This window comes from Cherax quadricarinatus, chromosome 13 (genome assembly GCF_038502225.1).
Source record: "Cherax quadricarinatus isolate ZL_2023a chromosome 13, ASM3850222v1, whole genome shotgun sequence".
NCBI classification, from domain to species: Eukaryota; Metazoa; Arthropoda; class Malacostraca; order Decapoda; family Parastacidae; genus Cherax; species Cherax quadricarinatus.
In genome coordinates this window covers 48141825-48168292 of record NC_091304.1, presented here as the reverse complement: position 1 = coordinate 48168292, position 26468 = coordinate 48141825, and the positions used below count along the sequence as shown (strand labels likewise).

At 41.7% G+C, this 26468-nt stretch overlaps 1 long non-coding RNA gene across 1 annotated transcript in view; it reads right to left on the bottom strand.

The window, feature by feature from the left end:
- LOC138852646 (uncharacterized) overlaps window positions 1–23982 on the bottom strand; it is a 405614-nt gene extending 381632 nt beyond the window's left edge. Inside the window, exon 1 of the long non-coding RNA XR_011391969.1 lies at window positions 23877–23982. This is a non-coding gene — a long non-coding RNA (uncharacterized lncRNA). The remainder of the gene's footprint in view (window positions 1–23876) is intronic.
- Window positions 23983–26468: the final 2486 nt, after the last annotated feature.

Below are 26468 nucleotides of genomic sequence, written 5' to 3'. Positions count from 1 at the left end.
AATCAGTCCCTCAACCTGGAGTCGATGTGTTCAGTCCATCAATCTTGTAGAATGTACAGCATAGGGCCGTAGACGTGGCTTATATACTGTAGTGAGGTGACGTGAAGCAGGTGGAGGCGGGGTCATAGTGGTACCATCCACTAGTCGAAGTAGGTCTTCGTCCAAAGGTTGAACAAGTGTTGAAGAATTCTTTGTAACAAGATCCCATGATGCTGCAGTGTCTGACAGTTGTGATGAATGGTTTGAAAAACCGACATGTTGAAGATTGAGACACTTATGCAGCATATGGGAATCTTTATTCAGGAAACGTTTCGCCACACAGTGGCTTCATCAGTCCAATACAAAGAGGAAGGCGTAAGGAGAGGAGGAGAATGAGGTAATCAGTCCCTCAACCTGGAGTCGATGTGTTCAGTCCATCAATCTTGTAGAATGTACAGCATAGGGCCGTAGACGTGGCTTATATACTGTAGTGAGGTGACGTGAAGCAGGTGGAGGCGGGGTCATAGTGGTACCATCCACTAGTCGAAGTAGGTCTTCGTCCAAAGTTTGAACAAGTGTTGAAGAATTCTTTGTAACAAGATCCCATGATGCTGCAGAATTCTTCAACACTTGTTCAACCTTTGGACGAAGACCTACTTCGACTAGTGGATGGTACCACTATGACCCCGCCTCCACCTGCTTCACGTCACCTCACTACAGTATATAAGCCACGTCTACGGCCCTATGCTGTACATTCTACAAGATTGATGGACTGAACACATCGACTCCAGGTTGAGGGACTGATTACCTCATTCTCCTCCTCTCCTTACGCCTTCCTCTTTGTATTGGACTGATGAAGCCACTGTGTGGCGAAACGTTTCCTGAATAAAGATTCCCATATGCTGCATAAGTGTCTCAATCTTCTATATATACCATTGTTCGTAACGGCTTGACGAAACTCCTGGAGAGCGAAACGTTGCTACAATAAAATGCCACATTAGTTGCACTTGTGTCCTTTTACTTTACATGTTTAATATACATGAATATTATTCAAACTTTTGTTTTTCTAATCGATTTTTTTGTTTCATCGTTACTAAATATTAATTCAGAAATCTGTTACTTTTATTTAATGAGTCTCATAGGGGTGTCTGTGATTATTATTATTATTACAATCAAAATTAAGCGCTAATCCTGTGTGATTAGTAATAACAGCAGCGTGTCAGAGAAATTATTTAATATTTAGCACATTGGTATCATAATTTTAAAAATAAAAAAAATATTAAAAGATTATTGGTATCGGTAAAAAAAATCTGATACCGTTCCATCCCTAATTAAAACTCAATCCAGGTTTACTGTGTGTTAGTTAACTGACAGATGCCTGAATTTTATGAGTAACGTCCTTTCCCGAAGAAACATATATATTGAAGTCGTTCAGAATATATTAAAGCCGTTTAGAAGAGATTAAAGCAGTTAAGAAAAGATTAAAGCCGTTTAGAAGAGATTAAAGCCGTTTAGAAGAGATTAAAGCCGTTTAGAAGAGATTAAAGCCGTTTAGAAGAGATTAAAGCAGTTTAGAAGAGATTAAAGCCGTTTAGAAGAGATTAAAGCCGTTTAGAAGAGATTAAAGCCGTTTAGAAGAGATTAAAGCCGTTTAAAAGAGATTAAAGCCGTTTAGAAGAGATTAAAGCCGTTTAGAAGAGATTAAAGCCGTTTTAGAAGAGATTAAAGCCGTTTAAGAGAGATTAAAGCCATTTAGAAGAGATTAAAGCCGTTTAGAAGATTAAAGCCGTTTAAAAGAGATTAAAGCCATTTAGAAGAGATTAAAGCCGTTTAGAAGAGTCATACTCGCTCTGAATGACACGTTGATGAACTATTTATCAATATTCAAATTATTATAATCAAAAAGAAGCGCTAAGCCATACTGGCACCTATACACTCCGACAACAATGCCAGCCTCCTCTTCAGTAGGTTTTCCCCACATTATTCCAAGTTATCGCAAAAAAATCAAACTCGGGAATGATGTCTATAAAAAATGACCAGATTAAGACATTCTCAAATTCTAAACGAAATCCTTGGACAATGCAAAACTTATTCGAGCAAGTACTTACGGAAAGAGCTGGAAAAAATAAACACCCTTCATTTGTCTTGAACATATAACATATAATAAGAGTGACCAGGTGTCACCTGGGTGCCTGACAGGTGTCCTCTGACTACTCCTTTGGTGGCCTGGCCACCCTCGCCAGAATGCCATGTTAGACACCCTGAACAAGCTAAAGAAATAATTGGAATTATGACAGATGTAAAACAAAAAGGTTACGTCGTGTCCTGGTGGAGGGCGGATTATCATCAGAGCAAACTCTGCAGGATGGCAAGACCATCCTGAAGGCTGGGGCGGCTGTCAGGGTGCGTCGAGGCAGCAGAGGAAGCCCACTCATCAAGCTTCCAGCAACCGTTAATTTCTGTATCAAAAACAAGGTAACCTAAGGAATATACGTCGGATTTTCTAGAGCATCTACCACGTCGGGTTAGCTCTGGGGCTATCCAGTAGCAGGCGTAGGCCGAGGCGTACCGAGTCGAGACTTGATCCATGGGTGCCATCATTCCTAAGTCGATTATCGTAGCCTGGAGCCCCTCACCAGTATTCATTAAGCAAATATTATTAGCTTTCAAGTCGTTATGACACATTCCCAGAGCGTGAATGTTTTCAACGGCCCCGAAGACTTGGACCAGGACGTCCACCTTCTCTTTGAAGGTCAAGTCATCACTCCCAAGGGTGTGGTAGCCCGCGAAGTGACTGACTACCTGCAGCGTTGAAGCGCACACCCCCACCAGCTGTTGAACCCCAGCCACACCCCTCATGACATTCAGGTAGTACGCCTCGTCCAGGAGGTCGTTAGTATGCCTGGTAAATGTTTTAACGGCGTACATGTTGCCCTGGTCGTCTCTCGCAAGGTAGCAACTGCCGTATGCTCCCATCCCCAGGAAGGTGGTTCTGTCGTTGCGGGAGGAGTGTATCCAAGACTGCTCCACCAGAGGGATGTTCATCTGTAGGCAGGACATCCGAACCTGCTCCACAGCCTCCCTGCGTTACCTCTCGCTCCCCCACCTAACCATCTTAGTAATTCTTAAAGTTAATCTTTTAAAGAAAAATTATACTTTTTTAAAGCACTGATGATCACGATATAAAGAAATCACACCCAATGAGATGCTACGCAACACTGTCAATGGTTCTTGTACAACAGACTGAATGTACACATCTAGAAAATTTAAAATTTTTACTGTAAATCTAGTTCTAGAGATAAGATACCTGCACTTTATCTACTGGATGCTTCAGGGGAACATCTTTCCCTCATCCTGGTAGAAACACACAGGAAAGTAACGCTAAGTTTATACTAAATGTGAGCAGAATCTTTTTTTTAAGACTGATCCTGCTGCAAGTTTGTGAAACAGGAAAGAAAGCCACGTGCAAATCCTGCCAGAGTTCACAATATTTAACTCGCTTCTGTTTCACACTCGTATGACAGGAGGTGGCGCCTCCCTGGAAGGTTAATTTCGACCAACTTTTAATATGATGATGTGAAAATAAAACAAACATGGCCAGTCTCTCGTAGAGTCAGATAATCACAACAGGTGAATACGAGAAGTTCAAGAAGTTCGTGAGCATATACGAGATCATGAAATTCGTGAGTATATACGATATCAAGAAGTTCGTGAGCATATACGAGATCATGAAATTCGTGAGTATATACGAGATCAAGAAGTTCGTGAGCATATACGAGATCATGAAATTTGTGAGCATATACGAGGTCAAGAAGTTCGTGAGTATATCCGTCAGCCTCCCACATTTTTCTTTCTGTTTTCGTATTATTCTTTCATAATCGTTAGCCTCCTAGTTCTTTCCTTTACTAGACTTAATAAGGAAGAGAAAACCAGAATTAGAGATAAGAAAAGAGGAAGAATGATGGAGGGATGGTACAATGATGGGAGGGAAAATGATGGGAGGGATAAACGATGGGAGGAGAAAATGTTGGGAAAGGGGGAGGGGAGGGGAAGCGTAATAGTGGGAAGAGGAAAGAATGGGAGAAAATCGTGTTCGAGGGCAAATGATGGGAGGAGGGGAATGATGAAGGAGGGGAACTGAAAGGATGAAGAAAAAAGGGGGAACAAACGATAAGAAACTTCAGAGGACGGCAGGAGGGGGAGATGGAAGAGCAAGGTAGGAGCCGAAGGAGGAGCAGGAGGGTGGGTAGGAAGAAGGGGAGCACGAGAAGGAGGAGGATGAGTGAGGAGGGGGAATGGAGAGAAGGGAGGATGATGGAGGTGGTGGTGGTGTTGGAATATACCGAGGCTTCAGTAGCTCAAGACAGAAGGCACTAACTTGCTTGATGTAGCGAGACAAATGCTTTCCTGGGTAATCGGGGAGAGAGGAGGAGGAGGAGGAGGAAAAAGGAGAACGCAGGAGGAGGGTAAAGGACTTAGGTTAATAAACGGGTGGAGAGAGGAGGGAAGAGAGTTATCAAGAAACGGCTAAGGAAAAGAATGGAATAAAAATGGGAGGAACTGGGGAACAGGTTGATGAGAGGCTAGTAAAGGAAGTAAGAAAGTAGGAATAGTAGGGCAGAGAAGGAAGAGAAGAAAAAACAGAACAAGGAGGAAGTGTGAGATAAACGAGAGAAAGGGAGATGTGGCTAACCTTGGGGTCACATCAGATGTGGCTAACCTTGGGGTCACATCACACGAGCTGTATACACTACCGACGGGGACTCCACTAAAAATGATACAACAGTAATGACGGCCTCAAGAACCTTTAGTTTAAGAGCACCTTAACGGAGGTTACTGTACAAGGATGGCCTCCCAGTGTCACACAAATCCTCCAACCCCCTGCCCACAAAATACTGTAAAAGTCACTTGCACATAGGAAAAGCTAGTCCAGGGATGCTTTACGCTCGGACCAGCACTGCCAAGTTAAAATTACCCCGAGAAGGCGTATCGAAAATCAAATACACGAAGACACTGAGAAACAAAGATAATATATCGACACACAGACAACACTCGACCGGAGAGGTAATCACACAGGACGCCACACTCAGTCTTGCCTAAATGACTTTGTGATGCCCTAATGATCGTCTTGAACCTTTGGACCTCATGGAGGATTTTGAGAAATGCTGCACTGTTCTGTGGGTAGGAGTTTGCGATCAATACTCCAGTCATGAAGGAGAGAAAGTATGCTGCAGTGGTAAGGATGAGGGATGCTTCAGTGTTTGAGACGAAGGATACTGCAGTAATGATGAGGGATGCTGCAGTGTTTTAGACGAAGGATGCTGCAGTAATGAAGATGAGGCATGCTGTAGTGTTTGAGATAAGGCATGCTGCAGTGTGAAATGAGGGGTACTTCCGTGATGAGGATTAGGGATGCTGCAGTAAACATAAGGGACGCTGCATCTTGAGATGAAGAATGCTTATGTGAAATGAATGCTAAAGTGAGATGAGGGATACTGTATTGCTGAAGATGAAATACTGTAGTGTGAGATGAGGTGCTGCAGTGAAGCCGAGGGATACTACTTTATCATACCTCTTCTTAAAGCTATGTATGGATCCTGCCTCCACTAAATCACTTCCCAGACTATTCCACTTCCTGACAACTCTGTAACTGAAGAAATACTTCCTAACATCCATGTGATTCATCTGACTCTTCAACTTCCAACTGTGACTCCTTGTTGCTGTGTCCCATCTCTGGAACATTCCGTCTCTGTCTACCTTGTCAATTCCTCTCAGTATTTTATATGTCGTTATCATATCTCCTCTATCTCTCCTGTCTTCCAGTGTCGTCAGGACTATTTCCTTTAATCTCTCCTCGAAGGACATACCCCTTAGCTCCGGGACTAGTCTTGTTGCAAATCTTTGCACTTTCTCTAGTTTCCTTACGTGCTTGTCTAGGTGTTGATTCTAAACTGATGCTGTATACTCAAATATAGGCCTAACGTACACGGTGTACAGGGTCCTGAACGATTCCTTATTGAGATGTCTGAATGCTGTTCTTAGGTTTGCTAGTCGCCCGTATGCTGCAGCAGTTATTTGGTTAATGTGCGCCTCACGAGATGTGCCTGGTGTTATACTGACCCCAAGATACTTTTCCTTGATTGAGGTTTGTAGTCTCTGGCCCCCCTAGACTGTACTCCGTCTGGGGTCGTCTTTGCCTTTCCCCAATCTTCATGATTTTGCACTTGGTGGGGTTGAACTCCAGGAGCCAGTTGCTGGACCAGGCCTGCAGCCTGTCCAGATCCCTTTGTAGTTCTGCCTGGTCCTCGTCCGATTAAATTCTTCACATCAACTTGACATCTGCAAACATCACAAATACCAGAAACAACACTGGTCTTAGGACTGACCCCTGTGGAACCCCACTCGTCACAGGCGCCCACTCTGACACCTCGCTGCATACCATGACTCGATGTTGTCTTCCTGATATGTATTCCCTGATCCATTGTGGTGCCTTCCCTGTTATCCCTGCCTGGTCCTCCAGTTTTTGCACTAATCTCTTGTGGGGAACTGTGTAAAACGCCTTATTACAGTCCAAGAAAACGCAATCTACCCACCCCTCTCTCTCTCTTGTCTTACTGCTGTCACCCTGTCACATAACTCCAGTAGGTTTGACAGGATGTCCAGTCCCTGACACTGTGCTGGCTGTCGCTGATAAGCTCATGGGCGGTGAATGTTGCAACAAGGAGAAGGTTAGAGGCAGTAGAGACGTCATATCTGAGAGCAATGTGTAGTGTGAATATAATGCAAGAATTCGTAGTTTGGAAATTAGGAGGAGGTGGAGGATTACCCCAACTATTATCCAGAGGACTGAGGACGGATTATTGAGGTGGTTCGGACATATAGAAAGGTTGGAAGGCAATAGAATGACTTCGAGTGTGTGTAAATCTGTAGTGGAGGGAAGGCGGGGTAGGGGTCGGCCTAGTAAAGGTTGGAGGGAGGGGGTAAAGGAGGTTTTGTGTGCGAGGGGCATGGAATTCCAACAAGCATGTGTGTTAGGAGCTGAGTCCTGGAGATGGGAAGTACAGTGCCGGCACTCTGAAGGAGGGGTAAAAGCAATAATATAATATAATATATAAATATTATATATATATATATATATATATATATATATATATATATATATATATATATATATATATATATATATATATATATATATATATATATATATATTATTGCTTTTTACCCTATTGTAAAAGCAATATAAAACGTGTAAGGAATACTGGAAACCAACCCAGCGGCCTCGAACATCCTAGTCCGCCACTGAACCAACTAAGCTACACAATAAATACCTCATAACTTTGCTGCTTGGACATTCTTCCTCTATAATCTTACACGTACCTTTGGAGTTGCCCATCGAGTTCTCATCTCAGTCTATTTTCACTTTCATCCTGTACAGACGAAACTCTAACAAATAAATCCGAAGTGAGGGATATATTACACTTGAAACGCAGGTTTCTTCAGACGTCGAAAGAAGTCGCCTGTCTGAGGTGGTCCGTGTGGGTGGCAGCATAAAGGTTAGCATGAAAGATTAAACGTCACAGAGTCATCCATCACAACGCAATTTATATTACATTAAAGCCAGGCAACAAAAGCAAATATTAAATATCGCTGCCGAGTGGGATCAAGATCCGGGTAGAGGGAAGAAGGGTGGAATAATGGACAGCCAGGGAACTAAAAACGTTTTCACTCAATCTTAAATAATTTTCAAGTTTGATTCTCTAGGCGTTTGCGAGTAATATTCTAGGGTTTCTAAAAAGAGTGAATTTTGAAATGGAACTCGCAATAAAGCACACAGTGAGGTGTGCCAGCCGTACTTTTACAGGCTTCAGAATTAACAAAAAGAAGAACAAAGCAATTGCAAAAATGACAAGAGAAAAAAATCAGATGAAGGAGGGCGAAATAACAGACTACTATGGGAAGAAAGGAAAACATTTGGCTAAAAGTAAGAAAATTATAAAACAATTGAAATATAAAACACAGATCATAAGTCTTACTGAAACCAAAAAAATTAAGAAAATAATAAAGGAAACAATATTTGAAAATAATTCAGTACTGCTATGGGAGTGTTGGTAAAAGTATAACAATCCTTTAAAAGCTAGTGAAATAAAAATATACAGGGTACCTACTTGGATGTTCCAGAGGTCAACGCCCCCGCGGCCCAGTCCTTGATTGGGCCTCCCGGTAGATCAAGGCCCGATCAACCGTACGTAGTCCAACATAAAAAACAGCCCGGCTGATCGTGTACTGACTTTAGGTATCTGTCCAGCTCCTGGTGGGAGACTGTTGAACAGTCTTGGGCCCTGGACACTTACTGATGGACTGAACACATCGACTCAAGGTTGAGGGACTGATTACCTCATTCTCCTCCTGTTCTTCAAGTTTCTCCTACGTATGGACTGATGAAGCCACTGTGTGGCGAAACGTTTCCTCAATAAAGATACCCAAGAGTTGCACATGTGTCTAATTTATCAACATGTCGGTTCTCTGAACCATTCATCTACAAAGACTTCACCCGTGTCTATGGTCCCTCTCCATAGTGTACTTGGGGCCCGCGAATGGGGTTTCCTGCAATTCTTAATGAACACGGAGTTCCACGGGTCTGGGCCTGGGGCTGAGTGTATGGACATGTTGTCAATGACTTTTTCAAAGTCCAGAGAAATTAGGTATATATTGACAGCGTTTTGAGGTTGTCAAAAAAAAAAATATTGGATTGTCGATCTTCAGACAGATTAATGGCTCGATAAACACAGTTGTACTCAGACTTGAGTATCTCGGTCGTTTCTTTGTCATCTGTATAAGTTCCACCTTATCTGAGCAAGGGCCCAATACTGGATGTGGCTCTTGCCTTGTTTTTGGCATACGAGAAGAAATTTTTTGAAGGCAGCGCTTAAAAAAGACAGGAATCCACCTTAAAAAAGCTAAAACTCGTACTTGCTAGCTTACAACACTTAGTTTAATATTACAAGAATAAGAAAACTTAATGAATGACAGGAGGGCGTACTAATATACACAAATTTTTGAAAACCAATCAAGACAATATAATCTTTCAGTAATAGAAATTGTGTCTACAGAACATTTTGACTCAGATGAAGACTAAAAGACCAAAATTTACCAAATTTTAAAAGACGAACATATATTTAACAAAGAGGCCAGAAATGAACACACTAAGATAAAGTGAGATAAGATAAATGTTATGAAAGGGAAAGTACAAAAGAGTAAATTAGATCCCAACTTTCATAAACTAAAGAAAAAAATTAAGTATAAAAAATAGAAATACACACGTGTTAAAAAATTATGGCATCAAAAGATGTAAGCTTCTACTTAAAATAAGGAATTTAAATGGGGGTCGATATTAACTAGGAACGATCAAGCAAGATGGAGTACATTCAAACTAGATTGGGAAGTACAAAAAAAAAATTCTCATATATGTAAAAAGAAGAGCAAGAGCAGATGAGATTTCACTCTGGCTCCTCTTCCAGGAATGTTCTGCACTTGATTTCATCTTTTAGGTTATCCTCCAAGAAGACAAACTGACGCAATGACAATAACTAACAATGAAGAAATATACAAAGAAACGTGATAGAGAATAACCTTTTAAAGTGGCAAGTGCTGTTGTTAAAGTATTGGAGAAAGTCAGTAGCAAATAGTTGGTGAATCATCTGGTCCAGCAACCCCGAGGCTGGACTCCGGTGGCGTGCGTGCGCAAGTTCCAGAAACCCTTCAGGAAATAACTATACTGTGCGCTGAAGAAATCCGATTGACACAAGAAGGCTACTGACTAGGAGGAGCTGGTCAAGGAAGAAGACTGTCAATGCCAAACGAGGAGGACAAACAGTTCTTCCACATGCAACAACAGGATCCCTCGATCTCAAGCATGTCTGACTGACAAATCGTTTATACTGAAATAAATTCGTACACATAGCAGGATTATTCGGACAGCGCTCAAGAGAGCCCGGAAGTCTTGACAAGCTTGCCTCATCAGCTTCAGCTGTGGATTGTATTTCACGAATACCATCCTCTGTCTACTGACTTTCAGTAACGCTCATCCCATGAGGTAAAAGTTGAGCGTTATTACCGAGGATGTAACTGCTTCACTCCATTGAGTAACGCTGCCGATGATCCGTAGTGTTTGTTGTAGGCACAGTGGTGCAAGCAGTGTCAAAACCTAGCAGATGTGGCACTGTTTCGAAACACCATTGAATCAGAGAGCTCGGTCACACCAATCTATGGCAATTACCAAACTGAATTCCCACCAGGTCCTCCACTTCTCCACTGGGATGGCAAACTACTTCCAGATACTGCCGATAGCATGATGGTCGTGGCTCTTGGTAAACAGTGGAGGTATAGAGCAAATGCGCACTGTTCCCAACATAGGTCGTAACACAGAAGAGCAATGCAATGCCTATCTCCGTGCACCGGAAGACTGGATCTTAAAGTCCTCGGTTCTGGAATTAGTCTTTTGAGGCATCAGCGTGTAATACAAGGCTGAAAATTGGTGTATGCAACATTCTTGAGGACATAGAGCTTGCTTGTCTTGGCCGTATGCCGCCATCACGTTTTCGACTCGATGCAGTCGTCTGCGTTCTTCGTTGCGCTTGGAGTAACCAGTGAGCTTGAGGTGCTGTTTAAACGTTTCTGAAAATGTGTGTGTGTGTGTGTGTGTGTGTGTGTGTGTGTGTGTGTGTGTGTGTGTGTGTGTGTGTGTGTGTGTGTGTGTGTGTAGAAAAGAATCCTTCCTCCGTAATCCATGTGTGTCATAAAAGGTGACCTTAATGCCAGGAGAAATGGGCTAGTAATCTTTCTTCAGTATAAATTACTGAAATTAAGAAAAACGTTATAAACCGGTTAGCCGGACACGAGTCTTGGAGGTGGGAAGTACAGTGTCTGCACTCTTAAGGAGAAGTGGGGATATTTGCAGTTTTGAACTATAGGATCAGCGCTCCTCTGGCAAGAAAGTGATGGAGTGAGTGATGGTGAAAGTGTTTTTTCTATTTTGGGCTACCCTGCCTCGGTGGCAGACGGCCAGTTTGTTGAAAAAAAAATATTTTATTTTTAACACACCGGCCGTCTCCCACCGAGGCAGGGTGGGAAACGGCCCCTTATTTAACTCCATCACCGTCTTGCCATATGCGTCCCTACATTACAGTTAAAAACTGCAACATATCTCCACCCCTCCAGAGCGCAGGCACTGTACATCCCACCTCCAGGACTCAAGTCCGGATAACAAGTTTTCCTAAATTCCTTCATGTTACTTTGCTCACACTCCAACAGCACGTAAAGTCATAAAAACCATTTGTCTCCATTCGCTCCTAACACATCACGCACGCTTGCTTAAAGTCTAAGCCTCTTACACACAAAAACCTCCTTCACTCACTCCCTCCCACCTTCATATAATGCCGTGCCGAATAGATAAAACTTGCAATTTTAGCTTAAATAGCAACGCTCTTCTTGCCGAATAAGGCAAACTAAAATTTGTGTATGCAATAATTTCACAAAAATCATTCTGAACCTAACGAAAAAAAAATATATTTCATTGTGTCTGTTTATTAAATTATTGTAAACTTATCTAAAATATATTTAGTTGGATTAGGCTAAATTAAATTGCGCTTGTTATAATAAGGTTAGGTAAGTTTTCTAAGGTTCTTTTGGTACAAAATTCTTAATTTTTACATTAACATTAATGAAAAAATATATCTTTAATTAAACGTATATCTTTACATGAGATCTTGCTAATTGACCAATTTTACCTATTCGGCACGATATATAATATATATATATATATATATATATATATATATATATATATATATATATATATATATATATAAATATATATATATATATATATACATGATGAATGTTGCAGCGAGGAGAAGGCTGGAGGCAGTGGAGATGTCATGTCTGAGGGCAATGTGTGGTGTGAATATAATGCAGAGAATTCGTAGTTTGGAAGTTAGGAGGAGGTGTGGGATTACCAAAACTGTTGTCCAGAAGGCTGAGGAAGGATTGTTGAGGTGGTTCGGACATGTAGAGAGAATGGAGCGAAACAGAATGACTCCAAGAGTGTATCAGTCTGTAGTGGAAGGAAGGCGGGGTAGGGGTCGGCCTAGGAAAGGTTGGAGGGAGGGGGTAAAGGAGGTTTTGTGTGCGAGGGGCTTGGACTTCTAGCAGGCATGCGTGAGCGTGTTTGATAGGAGTGAATGGAGACAAATGGTTTTTAATACTTGACGTGCTGTTGGAGTGTGAGCAAAGTAACATTTATGAAGGGATTCAGGGAAACCGGCAGGCCGGACTTGAGTCCTGGAGATGGGAAGTACAGTGCCTGCACTCTGAAGGAGGGGTGTTAATGTTGCAGTTTAAAAACTGTAGTGTAAAGCACCCTTCTGGCAAGACAGTAATGGAGTGAATGATGGTGAAAGTTTTTCTTTTTCGGGCCACCCTGCCTTGGTGGGAATCGGCCAGTGTGTTAATAAAATAAAACATACACACATACAAAACAGGCCAAGTATCTATCGACAAGTGCCTTGACAACTGGTAACTAACACACACGTATACCTTCAATTAATAATGCCAAGCTCAGCCCCACTGATAACGAACTGGTGCTGGCACACCTGTTTACGACAGGTAATATTCTTCGCAAGTGCTGTAAAACCTAGACCCCCCCTACACGAAGACCACCAAGAGTCCTGCCACACTTTCCTCGGAGGGTCCTCTGTCAGTGAGCCACATTTCCGCGCAATGCACCGAGCACAACTGCTGGCAAAAACTTTTCGTTAAAAGATTTTCTTGTTCAAGGTACAAATGAAGCTGATAGCATGTGAGATATGTGGCAAAACGGCAATCTGCCTCGTCGTCTCGCTTTACACTCGCTGCTGGTACGAGGATTCTCTCTCCCAGAAAACACGACTTGAACCTAGTTACTTTTCTCCGTGAATACACTTGTTCAAAACCAAGGAGGCGGCTATCAGACCTGTGAAGTGTCGGTCCCACAATATTTTTAGAGAGTATAAAAGATACACTAATGTACAGTTCGGGACATTTATTGGAGGAAACGTTTCGCCACGAGTGGCTTCTTCAGTCCTAAACGTTTCTTCTGTCCTGAAGTGAACACAAGTGTGCTTTTCCACTTCTTGACGGTATCACCTTCCCATTTTTCAAGATACACTTAGTTAAGCAATGATACCCTGAACTCGGCGACAAAGTTGAGAACAGAATACTAAAGACACTGTTACACTTACTGGCTTTGATGCCTCAATTATAGAGCTAATACAAGTATCACTTTGCAGACACTGCAAACTTGCCTGATCATTTCATGTAATATTTCCTCATACATTTTTCATAGGGGTGTGAAGATATGATCAGCCCTCGAGCATTCAGAATATCAACATATAGTTCATTCTCTGGTTATACATCATATCCGCCCAAACATCCACAAGGAAACGTGTTTTCCGAGGGGTGACGGAGGTGGATAAGATCAAGGGTTAACGAACCCAGCTACAAGCTAAGTACCATAGTAATTGCTAATCACTTTAAGCTCATTATTTAATTATATTTACCGAAAACTCAATACAAATCCTTTTAGTTTAAGCTGGAAGCCTATCAATTGCAGGAGGGCCACTAAGGCTGCAATTCCTGTGTACACTAACATCGACTTGTATTTAAAACAGGGATTAAAATAAACTCTCTTTGATATACAACTCTCAGTGTACATGATCCTTACCAACCAGATCACACCATTAACCATCAGTTACTTGTGACAAACAGGGCCAGGTTAGCAGACAGCCATTAGATGCGTAATAGGAACTAATGGTTTGAGATTATACTCCATTTAAATATCCCTTCACCAGTGAAATTAATAGCTTCCATTCTGCATGGTAGTGTTTCATTATGACCATTAAAATAATTATTTACACAAACATATTTGTGATGCACTCGCCTAGTTGTACTAGCATAGTTGTGCTTGCAAAGAGTACAGATATAGCTCCTGGCCCTGATTAACTCTTATCGACCCGTTATACTGATATCTAGCCTCCAGCGCCGCATCCTATTTATCTTGAAACCGTGTAGTGTGCTTGCTTCCACTATATCTTAGTGTAAGATAAGTGATGTGCAGCACTGAACTTGTGTGGCGGCAGAGATGTGGGTCCATGTTGTGTGAACTCACCTCAAGAATGTACAAACACACACACACGCACATGTGCGCTTGTAAGCCAACTCGAATCCCATCTTAAATACGACAACGTCTACCAGTTATATACATATCTGCGAGTGTACATGGACATGTACATCTGCGAGTGTAAACATGCATATGCATCTATAAGCGTATACATGAACGCCTGTAAGCATACACACTGAAGTGGTTTTAATGATCTGACGTGTTGTTAGTGTGTGACCAAGGTAACATTTATGAAGGGATTAAGGGAAACCGGTTAGCCGGACTCATGAGGATGAGGGTGTAAAGTACAATGCCTACACCCTGAATGAGAACTGAATGTTCTCCAATGTGTCAACTGAACCGTGATGGGAGTCATGCGAAAAATTCCCTTTTTGGGTACCCTACCTTGGTGGGGGACGGTCGGTGTGATGCAACCAAAAAAAAAAATAGACTAATATTAAGAAATTTCTTGGTAAAATTCTGCGGACAACTGTAAATAATCGCGTAAAAATTAAACTCGTAAACAGCAGATATTACGAAAGCAACATATATGTGCTGCGTGTGGTAAGGATGCATGATGTGCGATTACGTAGAAGGCATAACTGAAGTCAGTCTTCAGGAACATGCGTCCTGGCACACTGATAAAGAATACAAGTCAAATGCCGTGATTAAGACAATTCACAACCCAAAATACCGTGACAAACAATTCACAACCCACAATACCGTGATTGAAAATGATGCACAATGTTGCGACTGGAATAATTCACAGCCCTCAATTCCGGGGTTGAAACAATTTAAAACCCATAATACTGCTGTTGTAACAATTGGCAACCCACAATACCGTGGTTGGAGCAACTCACAATACGGTAGCTGGAATATACAATCCATAATACCGTAGCTGGAACAATTCACAACCTCCAATTTGCAAACGTAACATTAGATGTTTTGGTTCGCTCTGAATCATTATCAGTTTCTGACTAAATAATAGTCCAGGACAAACCGAAATGTCTTAAGTTACCTCTCCAAATTACAAGCTGTGAGTTTATTATATTTATGGGAAAGTACTAAACCCACAGGGGTCATACAGAGACTGGGGAATGGGAGGTAATCAAGTCTGATCCAAGGAAGAGATGGATGGTTCCATTCCCTCGGATCAAAAGCGCTTCCACAGCATCCAGGCACCTCCCTCTAACGGGGAGTTAATTGTATAAACACTTGTAGCCCTCACGAGTCCCAGTGCTGTGGGTCATCTCCCTGTAACCTTGACGACAGGATAAGAGACTGATTAATTGCCTCGGATTCCACAATAGAATTACAACAGGGCAACATTCCCCAGTCAGCCAGTCACGGTCTTAAAAATACCTGTGGTATGTCTCCTACCTAGTGTCTATCATATGGCTATCAAGTTTGCTGTTCATGCAAATGCTTTGGTAACTGATAAAAAATATTGGCTTCAATATCTGCTCAGAAAAGGGCAGTAAAGAATGGGGATAAGAGGGAGGCGCCTAGATTAATCAAGCTACCCGCTGTGCTTAATTATTGGCTTGCCTTGGATTCCTGGTGCCGGGTGGAGTCGCTGGGATGACCCGGCGTCATGGTGTGTGCACAGATATTCTTATTGTTGCTGCCTTAGTTTCCTGCGTGTACCATCCTGGGTATACTTAAACCACCGTGCTGCTGCATACTGGGATGACGAGAGGGAATGTTGGAATAAACATAATCATCACCGCTAGTTATTTATTGCCTTTCGAGCTGCAGTTAACAGCCTCGCGTTTACACAATGCATATCAGTGTTATGTTCCAGCTAATGAATCCACATTTGAAGTTCACTTCATGTTTTTTTTCACAAGCCACGTCAACATATGCATATCACAGTATGCCACACACGTACAGTGCAAGCTGTAAGAGAGCTTGAGAAAGGTGTTCAACTCTTTTTGGGAGCCTCATTATCAGTGTCGCCAGCGTGAAAATGAGGAAATAATTGCGGGAAAGGCAAAACGTTATTGCAAGTTTAACAGCTGTGGTCGGGTCACGCTAGGCTGGGCGTTCATGCCTCGCTTGCACTTTGTAAGTGACTGTTAGCACGACCTTAGCGCTCTGCCACATGCAGGTTAAAAGAAGTGAATCTCCCTAATACGTTGTTACGAGTTTTGCTCTGCATTTTGATTCATAAGACACCAATGCCGAAGTATGGACACGATGCCGGAGGTAAATGAACCGGTAAAATACAGAAGAAAGAGAATGTCAAATTTTATTCAGATTTTTGCAATTAAGAGGGTGTTTTTTTCATTCTGATATTGAGGATTCCCGTGGAAACGTGGTACTTGAAGGTACGTGTGGCCTTGCTGTGAACACTGCACGAGTATCAGCAAGATGTCCAAATATAGGATGCTTTGTTCGTTCTAATATTATGGGTATAAGAATGAAAATACATCCTTCGCCTCAGTCAGTTATAATTACAGTCCTTAAATTGTTGCATCAGCTTATAGACAGCAACGACAAACTTGGTACTGCAGCTTATAGAATCTCTATAAATTAGTACTACAGCTAATAACAGTGAAAAAAAAATTATTACGCTAGTTGCAATACCTCAAAAAAATTGTGCCGTAGCCTCCAACACCGACAAATTTAATCAGCCAGTTTGCAACACAAAAAATTAACATTGCAATTTAAAAGCACAAAAAAGTATCTTAATTTCTTTTCGTCTCACCAAAAACAATGCATATTAATAGTTTGCTGGACTGACAGAAATGAGTATTACAAGAGTAGACAAAACTGAAAAAAAAAAAAAAATCTTACGTGACTGACAAATATCAGCTAGGTGAGCAGTTACAATGTTACAGGTTCAATAAGAGGAGGTTCAACGAGTTCCTACGAATGATGTTTTGTGAGTGTCAGGAGGGAAAAAAAAATATTTAAAAAAATCACCGCTTAGCAGGCTTCCTCACTAGGTTACCTAAGGAAAATAAGTGTCATTAGCCTGCATACTAATTAAGTACCATACAGGACCATATAAAGATACGGCTCAATATTGTACTTCAAAATAATTATTTGAAATCGTCTAAATCTGAATATTCCTTAGTGGGCTGGGAAGGGGGGGGGACAAAATCACTAAGACTTCAATTACCGAAAAATAACAAGAGCATATACAGTATTATTTTGCGGTTGTTAATCTTCATAAATATCTGTGTAAGTAGATGAAAATTATAGGTATGAAATGTGAGCACAGAAAGCTTCAATTTTTTTGTTTGGAAGAAAAAAAAATAAACATTTTAATTAACAAGGAATTCATTTTCATCGTGTTAATTTATATTTGTTAAGAATCTTTTAAACAGATTATATACTTCAGAATATGTTCATAAGAGTTCTGAAACTGAAGATATTTAACATTATTAACACAAATTTGGGATAATTTAAATAAGTATGATATATTAAGAAACATAATAGTTAACCACAACAGTTAAGACCTACAAGTTAACATTAAAGTTAATACTGGCACAGAAGACAGCTCATACAGATGTAAATGCAGACATATAATCTGAAACCAAGACAACAGTGCATAAGTGTTCGCAATAAAGCTAATAGAATCCTTGGCTTCATATCAAGAAGCATAAATAATAGGAGTCCTCAGGTTGTTCTTCAACTCTATACATCCTTGGTTAGGCCTCATTTAGATTATGCTGCACAGTTTTGGTCACCGTATTACAGAATGGATATAAATTCTCTGGAAAATGTACAAAGGAGGATGACAAAGTTGATCCCATGTATCAGAAACCTTCCCTATGAGGATAGACTAAGGGCCCTGAAACTGCACTCTCTAGAAAGACGTAGAATTAGGGGGGATATGATTGAGGTGTATAAATGGAAGACAGGAATAAATAAAGGGGATGTAAATAGTGTGCTGAAAATATCTAGCCTAGACAGGACTCGCAGCAATGGTTTTAAGTTGGAAAAATTCAGATTCAGGAAGGATATAGGAAAGTACTGGTTTGGTAATAGAGTTGTGGATGAGTGGAACAAACTCCCAAATACCGTTATAGAGGCCAGAACGTTGTGTAGCTTTAAAAATAGGTTGGATAAATACATGAGTAGATGTGGGTGGGTGTGAGTTAGACCTGATAGCTTGTGCTACCAGGTCGGTTGCCGTGTTCCTCCCTTAAGTCAATGTGACCTGACCTGACTAGGTTGGGTGCATTGGCTTAAGCCGGTAGGAGACTTGGACCTGCCTTGCATGGGCCAGTAGGCCTTCTGCAGTGTTCCTTCGTTCTTATGTTCTTATATGGTAGGCCATACACCAAAAACAAAAAAGAGTAAACTCGAACTTCACGAAGTTCACCATCCCTCACGAAAATAAATATGGCGAAGTTTGAGTAATTAATTATTTAGGGTACGTTTCGTTCGCCAGGAATTTTATCAAGCTTGTTACCGCTCCCGGTGGGTGAGCGAAACGTGTCTAAATAAATATTCACACGTTGCTTTTATGTCCGTTTACATAAACTGAATCTCGGCGGTATATTTATACCAGTCAGTCTCTCCTCAAAATGGGTATTAACCTTGAGAAATTCCTTTGTAATTCAAATTCATCACCTAGATTATCATCTGTTCAACTTCCGTGTTAGGGCTGATAAGGGTTAAGACAAAACAATAATATAGGCGTATGTTGATATTCAAAATCTATTAATTCAAAGATAAGATCGTTGAGATAAAAAATCTCAAGCCCCCTAAATACTAAATTAAGGAGAGTATCGATCAACCACAAGACCGAGTTTTTATAGAGATGTGGTTGATATTCAGGGCAGCGCCTCATAAATAGCACTAAGACTCGCCCCCAAGGACCTGACCTGAGTACATCACCCGACATATGATCCGAGATAGTGTTAGGCTATAATATAATCATCCGTGTGCTTTAACGCTAGCCTATTATGCGTAGCTCATGAAAGTAATTATATTTATTCGGAAACTCAGTTATGAGAAGCGGGTGGCCATGCATGAAAGGTACCGTATTTCGCGGTTTATAAGACGCGGTTTATAAGACTTGTTTTAGCTTCAATGGCTCGGCATCGGACGTAACTGGGAGAGCTACAACCCACCCCAAACTTATAGCTACCGTCACTGACCTTCAGTTTATAGGACGCAGGGTGGTTTTTGGAGACATTTTATGGAACAAAAAATGCGTCTAAGCCGGGAAATACGGTAGGTAGTAGATTCACCGGTATAATCGCCCGGCCCGTGCCTTTTGGCCCGGCCTTGGCTCCCTGTCGTGGGAGTGTCTCAGACCAATGCCTGCTATGGGAGGAGGTACAGGTACCTCATCTTCTGGGACTAGCTGTCCCCATTCGCCGCCCCCACGGGGCTCGGAGGGAGAAGCTAGGCACCTTGGGCTGCCACAAACCCCGCCCACAATGGGCTAGAAGTGTGTAGCAGCTGGATAGCAGCAAACGCTGTCAGGAGGTGCAAAGCCAGCAAGCACTACAGGATCCTTTTGGAGCCACACCCCAGCTTTGGGTATTAAGCCAGAGCGCTGGGGAAGCTCAAGAATGCCTCTTGCTGCGTGTGTTGCTGCTGCTACTACTTCACTGGTCCGTTGCACTCTGTGTCCGTGCATGAAAGAGTTAATACATACGAAGGACAGGCATCTAAAGCGAGAAGGATGAAGAACCGGCCAACAAACATCTTACGTTAAAAAAGAAACAAACATGTGGATAAATTAACTTGTATGCGGTCAAAATCACTTCTAAAAGGATGCATTTCATCACTAGAGCTTCTTCAGTCTAAATATGAGGCTAAAGCAAAAAAGGTGCTATGCAGTGGGTGGACAAACACGGGCGACCAGTAGTAAGGGTGTGAGGAGAGGCGGAAGTTACTTTCTATTAGGACTGAGTAAGCCATTAGGGGTTAAACGTTTCCTTTAATAAATGTCCCTGAGCTGCAAGTGTCTTTACCCACAGCTTGTGGGTATCATCATGCCATTTACAATCATAGCAACATTTCTGGAAACTCCTCGTGATAAACTGTGTTCATTTTGTGATAATACAATCATTTTTTTTCCCTTTGATAACCGGTTAACGATGTATGATTTGTTTAAGGCTCCTGTTTACGGGGACCTCAGACATTGTTGTAACTCTGGGCCAGTTTTTTTGGCATCTCAGCAGGTGGTAAAGTAGCTAGACGATACATCCTCGTGATACACCAGACCCGGTAAACAAGACCACACCCGACCTGATCAAGACCATACCCGATATGGTCAATCTGGTTATGACCATACCCGACATGGTAGTCAAGTCTAGGTTATGGGCTTCCCATAATCCATAAATCAAATATCTTCTCGGAACCATCACCTCAGGCATCGGCCTTGTTCCCCACAAAATTGTAGGAGTTTTTGCCTAGAGACTGTCACAGATACTGGGTACCATTAACCAATCCCTATGCCATCTACTGCATTCTGGTGATTTTATTTTAGGATTGAATAGCATCAGTTATAAAAAATCAGTTAACTGCAAATTTACTCACTTTCGATTTCATCAATTCAATGAAAGCTTGAGTAGTTTCAGCCTCTTCTCCTTCAGCTCACTGCTCTACAAAAAAAATGACAAAAATTTGGCATGTCTATGGGGTCACCTCCAAGTGCAGTTATTAGCAAACATTTACCCAAAACACACAGAAAAAAAAAAACTTAGCTTAAGTATGTCGACGACATTTTGGTGGACCTGACTGCTTTAACCGTATACAACACTTTCGAGATTAGCTCAACCAAGTTATGTCTTCAGTTCACCCTAGAGGAAGAAATTAATGATACACTGGACCGCGGGGGCGTTGACCCCCGGAACACCCTCCAGGTAGACCCAGGTAGGTAGACTTTCATGGGCATTTTACCCACCAGAGATCAAATCAACTGACCTGTTTATAGGAAACATACAAATAAGGATGACTTCGTTCACTTTTACTTACTTCAAGGTCTAAAAAAAATAGAGATTGGAAGTGATGATCTATTGATGATCTATTAATTTCCCTTCCAAACAGTCTTCCACTGCAAATGAAGGGCCACTGGTCACAAAACTACTAAAAGCAAGGTGCAGAGTTGTTTTTCCCACTGGCATCCCAGCCAACATAATCTGTCCCATCCTTCATTTAGATCAACACTGATGTAATTACCACGAAAACAAGACATCATGCTATCCTTCACACCCAGTAAAGCCCCCAAAGATGCAGGGGTTTACAGTACAGCTTGTGGGAAATGCGTCGTGGTCTACACTGGAAACACAAAGTCTTTCCCATACACCTACAAGAACACAAGTGTGCATACAGACTTTTCACCTCCAGCAGTGCTTTAGTACAATGCCATAGCTCCCGCTGCTACCTCATGATGACCGTAGTCTTCAAATACCAAATAATGACATTTTCACCTCAGCTACACCATTGCTCACATCAACTTAGAAAAAGAGAAACTTAAAATATAGCGTGATCTAGTAAGCCTTCTGTTGTGCTGTACTGGTTGGTGCTTCACTTCCCTCAGTAGCAAAGTGTACTATTTAAGATGTATTTTTCTCATGTTTTCTAAGTACGTGATAAAAGCCTCTCTTCCCTCCCCGTGGGTGAAATAGTGTACCAGTAAAAGTTTCCTTCCAATTAGTGTCTTCTTACCACTTGTCGACATTTAAGCCTTTCCTCTGCATACCGTGGTTCTATATTGTTACTACATGATCCGACCTGGTCAAGACTACGTCAGACCTGATCAGAAGAAAGATACTTTTAGAGAATGAGAACCATTAAAATGGAAAAAAAGATAATTTATTTTTAGACCTATACATTTTAAATTTAATGATGAAGAGCAAACAGAGTACAAGTGACATTAAGATATCCGCAATGTTACTGAATACCTTTCTCATTTGAAGCAACCAGAGCCTCACTTCTCGATATAAAAAAAAAAGCCAAAATATGGAAAAATGAAAATACCTAAATAGTGAAGAATTAACACAATACCTAAATATGGGTGAGGATAAAGCCCAAGTGTGAAACAGGCTGATATTAATACGGAACATTATGTAAGAAAGAAATTTCATATTACGTTGTGTATCACGTTTTCTATCAGCAAGCGAAGTCAATATTCCCAACTTGGCCTCAGTGCCCTCATGAAGCAGTTATCTTCCTTCTACCGTAAATTCATATCAATATTTTGAGGTCAGTCTTCAATTATCAATACAAAACTAGCGTTTGCAACGTAAAACATAGGAGATATTAACGTGTCCACATAATGCAAGCCTATCTTAATTTACCGTAAGGCCGCTTGGATAACGAGAGGTCAGCTATTGACAGGCTAGCATGCAGACCAAGAAGCTTTCGATACTACGATAGAAATCACAATGCTCACATATAACACACACTTATCTAACATCTACGGCAGAGTCATCCCCCGCTGTGAACTTTCCACAAGGGGGGGGGGGATATCATAACTCGGTCAGCACCGACCCTACAATGCTTACACCTTCCCACGTAATTGGCTAAACAGATACCTGTCGGAGGCGCTAGCAATCTGACGTGGCATCGATGCAGTAACCGGTGCTCTAGTCAGGCACGTGGCTATAATTTTCTAATTAAATATAACCTTTGAGATCAACTTAGATGAAATACTGATGACTAGACAGTAATTTTAATCTATAAACCCACACGACATATTATATACTGTTATATGTGCATATACGTGTATATATATATATATATATATATATATATATATATATATATATATATATATAATGTGCCGAATAGGTAAAACTTGCTATTTTGGCTTAAACAGCAACGCTCTTCTTGCCGAATAAGGCAATTATTATCATCATTAAAATCAAAGGGAAGCGTTAAACCCGTAGGATTATGCAGCTAAATAAGGCAAGCGAAAATTTGTGTATACAATTATTGAGTTCTTGCTAACACATCTCTCTCACACACACAAACACAAACACAAACACACACACACACACACACACACACACACACACACACACACACACACACACACACACACACACACACACACACACACACACACACACCCTAAACGCTACTCGACAGCTGATGGGACACACGAGTGCTCAGAATTTCTACATATTTCTCCCCAGAGTCACTGTTGGATCAAGCTAGGTCATCGCTTGTGTATCACGTCCGAGTAATATATTACTTAATTTACAGCCATGTTTCTCATTTTACCTATGATTATATTATAATCAAAAAGAAGCGCTAAGCCACAAGGGCTATACAGCGCCTATGATTATAGTTACGCAAGATGTCGAAAAAATTAGTATAGGCTCCTAAGAATTTTGTTCATAACACAGATAACGTAACATTATGTGTAATATCGTCACTTAAAAAAATATATGTACCTTTTTTTTTTACAGAAGGTAATAAAAGGCAAATAATCAATAGAGACGGATTTTTTTCGATAACAGCTGTAGCTATATTGGGTTATAGAGCAGCCAGGTTTGATCCTAGGAAGGGGGATGGCAGCTCCACTTGCGTGTATCAAGATCTTTTCACCCTTATCAAGGCACCAACAATACCTCTTACAAGTGTAAACTCCGACCTAAATTTGAAAACGACTCGTTATCACTTCGTGCATTAGTTAATTCAAGTACTGTATCCATACCTAAGGACACGTACCCGGATACCGTGAACATAGTGGGGATATGAAAATGAAAAAGATACGTACCCAGGCCCGGCTAATATGCTGGAAATATGAAGGACACGAGTGAAAGTAACGCTCTCCTCTCGAACGTTTAAAGAGCACTAGTTGTTTTGTCGTTGGTGAGTTGTAGGGGCTACAACGTCTGGAGCTGTGTGATCCATGTTCCCAGAAGGTAGGTGTTTAGCCGGTCACTTGATTCTAAATGCGACACACCCTGCCCGTGGCGCGGAGAAAGGAACACATGGCCAGTAAAATTTGGATGCGAACCCTCCTTTCTTGAGCTACATACTCGGGGAGTCTAGTACAAGTAGAGTGAAACCTTAGACAGTAAACAGTGCTCAACTGTACATTACATATCATCTTGCGTTGGACAGGCCCCTAAAGTTAGTACCTGACAAGCCGGGCTGTGGCTCGCACGTCGGTTTGCGTGCGGCTAGCAGTAACAGCCTGGTTGATCAGGTCCTGATCCACCGCGAAGCCTGGTCACGAACTGAGCAGCGGGGGGAGGGGGGTTGACCCCAGAAACCCTCTCCAGGTATACTCCGCATCAGGACAGCTCAGGCTGTATACCTGTGACCAGAAGCCCCTTCAGCACGATCAAAGTGACAGGGATCGTTAGAACATTGTAATCAAAACGAAGCGCTAAACCCACCAGGGTCATACAGGGCTGCATCGTTAAAATACCGAATGAGTGCCAGCTTAGTTGATCAAAGGGCTGGTGCCGCGTTTGACAACCAGAGTCGATGACAGCCCCGCTCTACCCACCAATCAATTTCCATCCAACGGCAGATTTTCCACCCTCGGCTGGGAATAAGCAATATTTGCAACCTGACCAATGATCTCTTCCTAGGACACCATAATGAAAATGAATCTATTGTAGACTACCGTTCTAGCCCAGCAGCAATCGAAGTATGTCTTCTACCTGGACACAACGGGACACAGGCCTCTGAATGGAAAGAAGAGGAAGGAAGGACGAAGAGTCTATGAACATAACATGTTGAAGTGAAAGGTACACCTACACAAAAGAGTAACTTATATGTAGCAAAAGCGTTCGTCTGCGAAGATAGCAGTTGTTTTGCCTACCCTTCAGGATTAACACAAGGATAGCGCAGCTTAAAAAAAGAATATGCAGCAGAGGAGAGAGATAAGGGATTCATCTGTACTGTTTGTGAAAAAATGGATAGTTTTATTACCTAAAATCTAAAAAAATAACAGTAATTGGGGATAATGGATTGATTAGTTAGAGGTGATCAGAGATGTATACCCAAGGAGGAATTTATGAGTGCAGTGCTAAGGGATATAGATCAGGAATTGGAATCGCCGATGTAGTACAGGAAGTGTGCGCGCCCTAGCCAAAAATGGTATACGGCGAGATCTCCATGTTGGAGGTTGAAGGGCACTGCATGTCTATCAGAGCATGTTGTTAGGTGGATAAGAGGAAGCTGGGTAAGGTGTTTGTATCGCAGGTAGTCTGTTCATAGCTGGGCATATTGAAGTGGAAGAAAGACCAGACCCAAGTCTCAAGGTTACGACCTGGGAGGAAGGGACGGCTCTTAATGCTATGCATAGAACCAAGTTTTGAATAGGTTTGGGTCGGCTTAGACTGGAAGGCATCGCAGAGCCATGTGATACCATATGTAATATCGTACCTTATTAGTGCCTTATAAAGAGTCGAAAATAGCCAGCAATCTACACTTCACCTCACTGCCGACCCCTAGCGTTCGATGCTCAGGCGTTTCGCACAAGACTCTTAAGTAGTCAATACGTTTTGCCAACTTTAAATTAGGATCATCTAACACCACTCCAAGCCATTTGAGAGAAGATACTAGCTGGAAGGATGTCGAGTCAACAGCAAATACTCTAAAGCGTTTCCGAGAAACATACCTTAAACTGCACTTTGCAACATTCACTACTGGACTCCAGACATTCGGAATGTTCTATTGCAAACCGGAGATGCTGTTGTGCATACCCAGTTGTATGAAGGAATATGATAAGTATATCATCAGTATATGCTTACTCGAAAGTGTCAGGAGAAATAGAAACATGTCCAAGAATATTAACAAAAGGAGGGGGGCCTGGGACCTACTCTTAGGGAACGCCACGTAGCGTTGGATACGTATTCGAAGCTACATCCTTCAAGGCTACAAGCTAACGTCTGATTGCATCCAAGACGGGTCAAACTCTTCCACACTACCAACTGAAGGGCAGAGTCGAAACAGTCCTGCAAATCTATGTTGTGGTTTTGATGATTTAGGAATACAATAACATCTACACGGCTTCCACCTGAGGCCCATCTATTGATACAGATCTTCAATATGAGTGATGTGGCAGAATGGGATACTGTGCTGTACTGTCGAAGACAATGAATTGCTGAATCAAGTTTTTGGTGAGCGAAGACTTGTACCAAGTACGTATTCAGGAAGGGAAGAGGGCAGCCAGAAATGACAGGAAGCCTCAGTGAGTGGTTTAGCATCTGGGAGCATTAGGTATGTAGACAGTGGTGAAGTCACGTGCAGGAGGTTCTGTCGGTTCATGGGACTTATGATATCCCTGCCATCAACATGTCGTGGGAATGTAGGCATTGTATACCTACCCGATGGTTCTCTTTGCCATTAT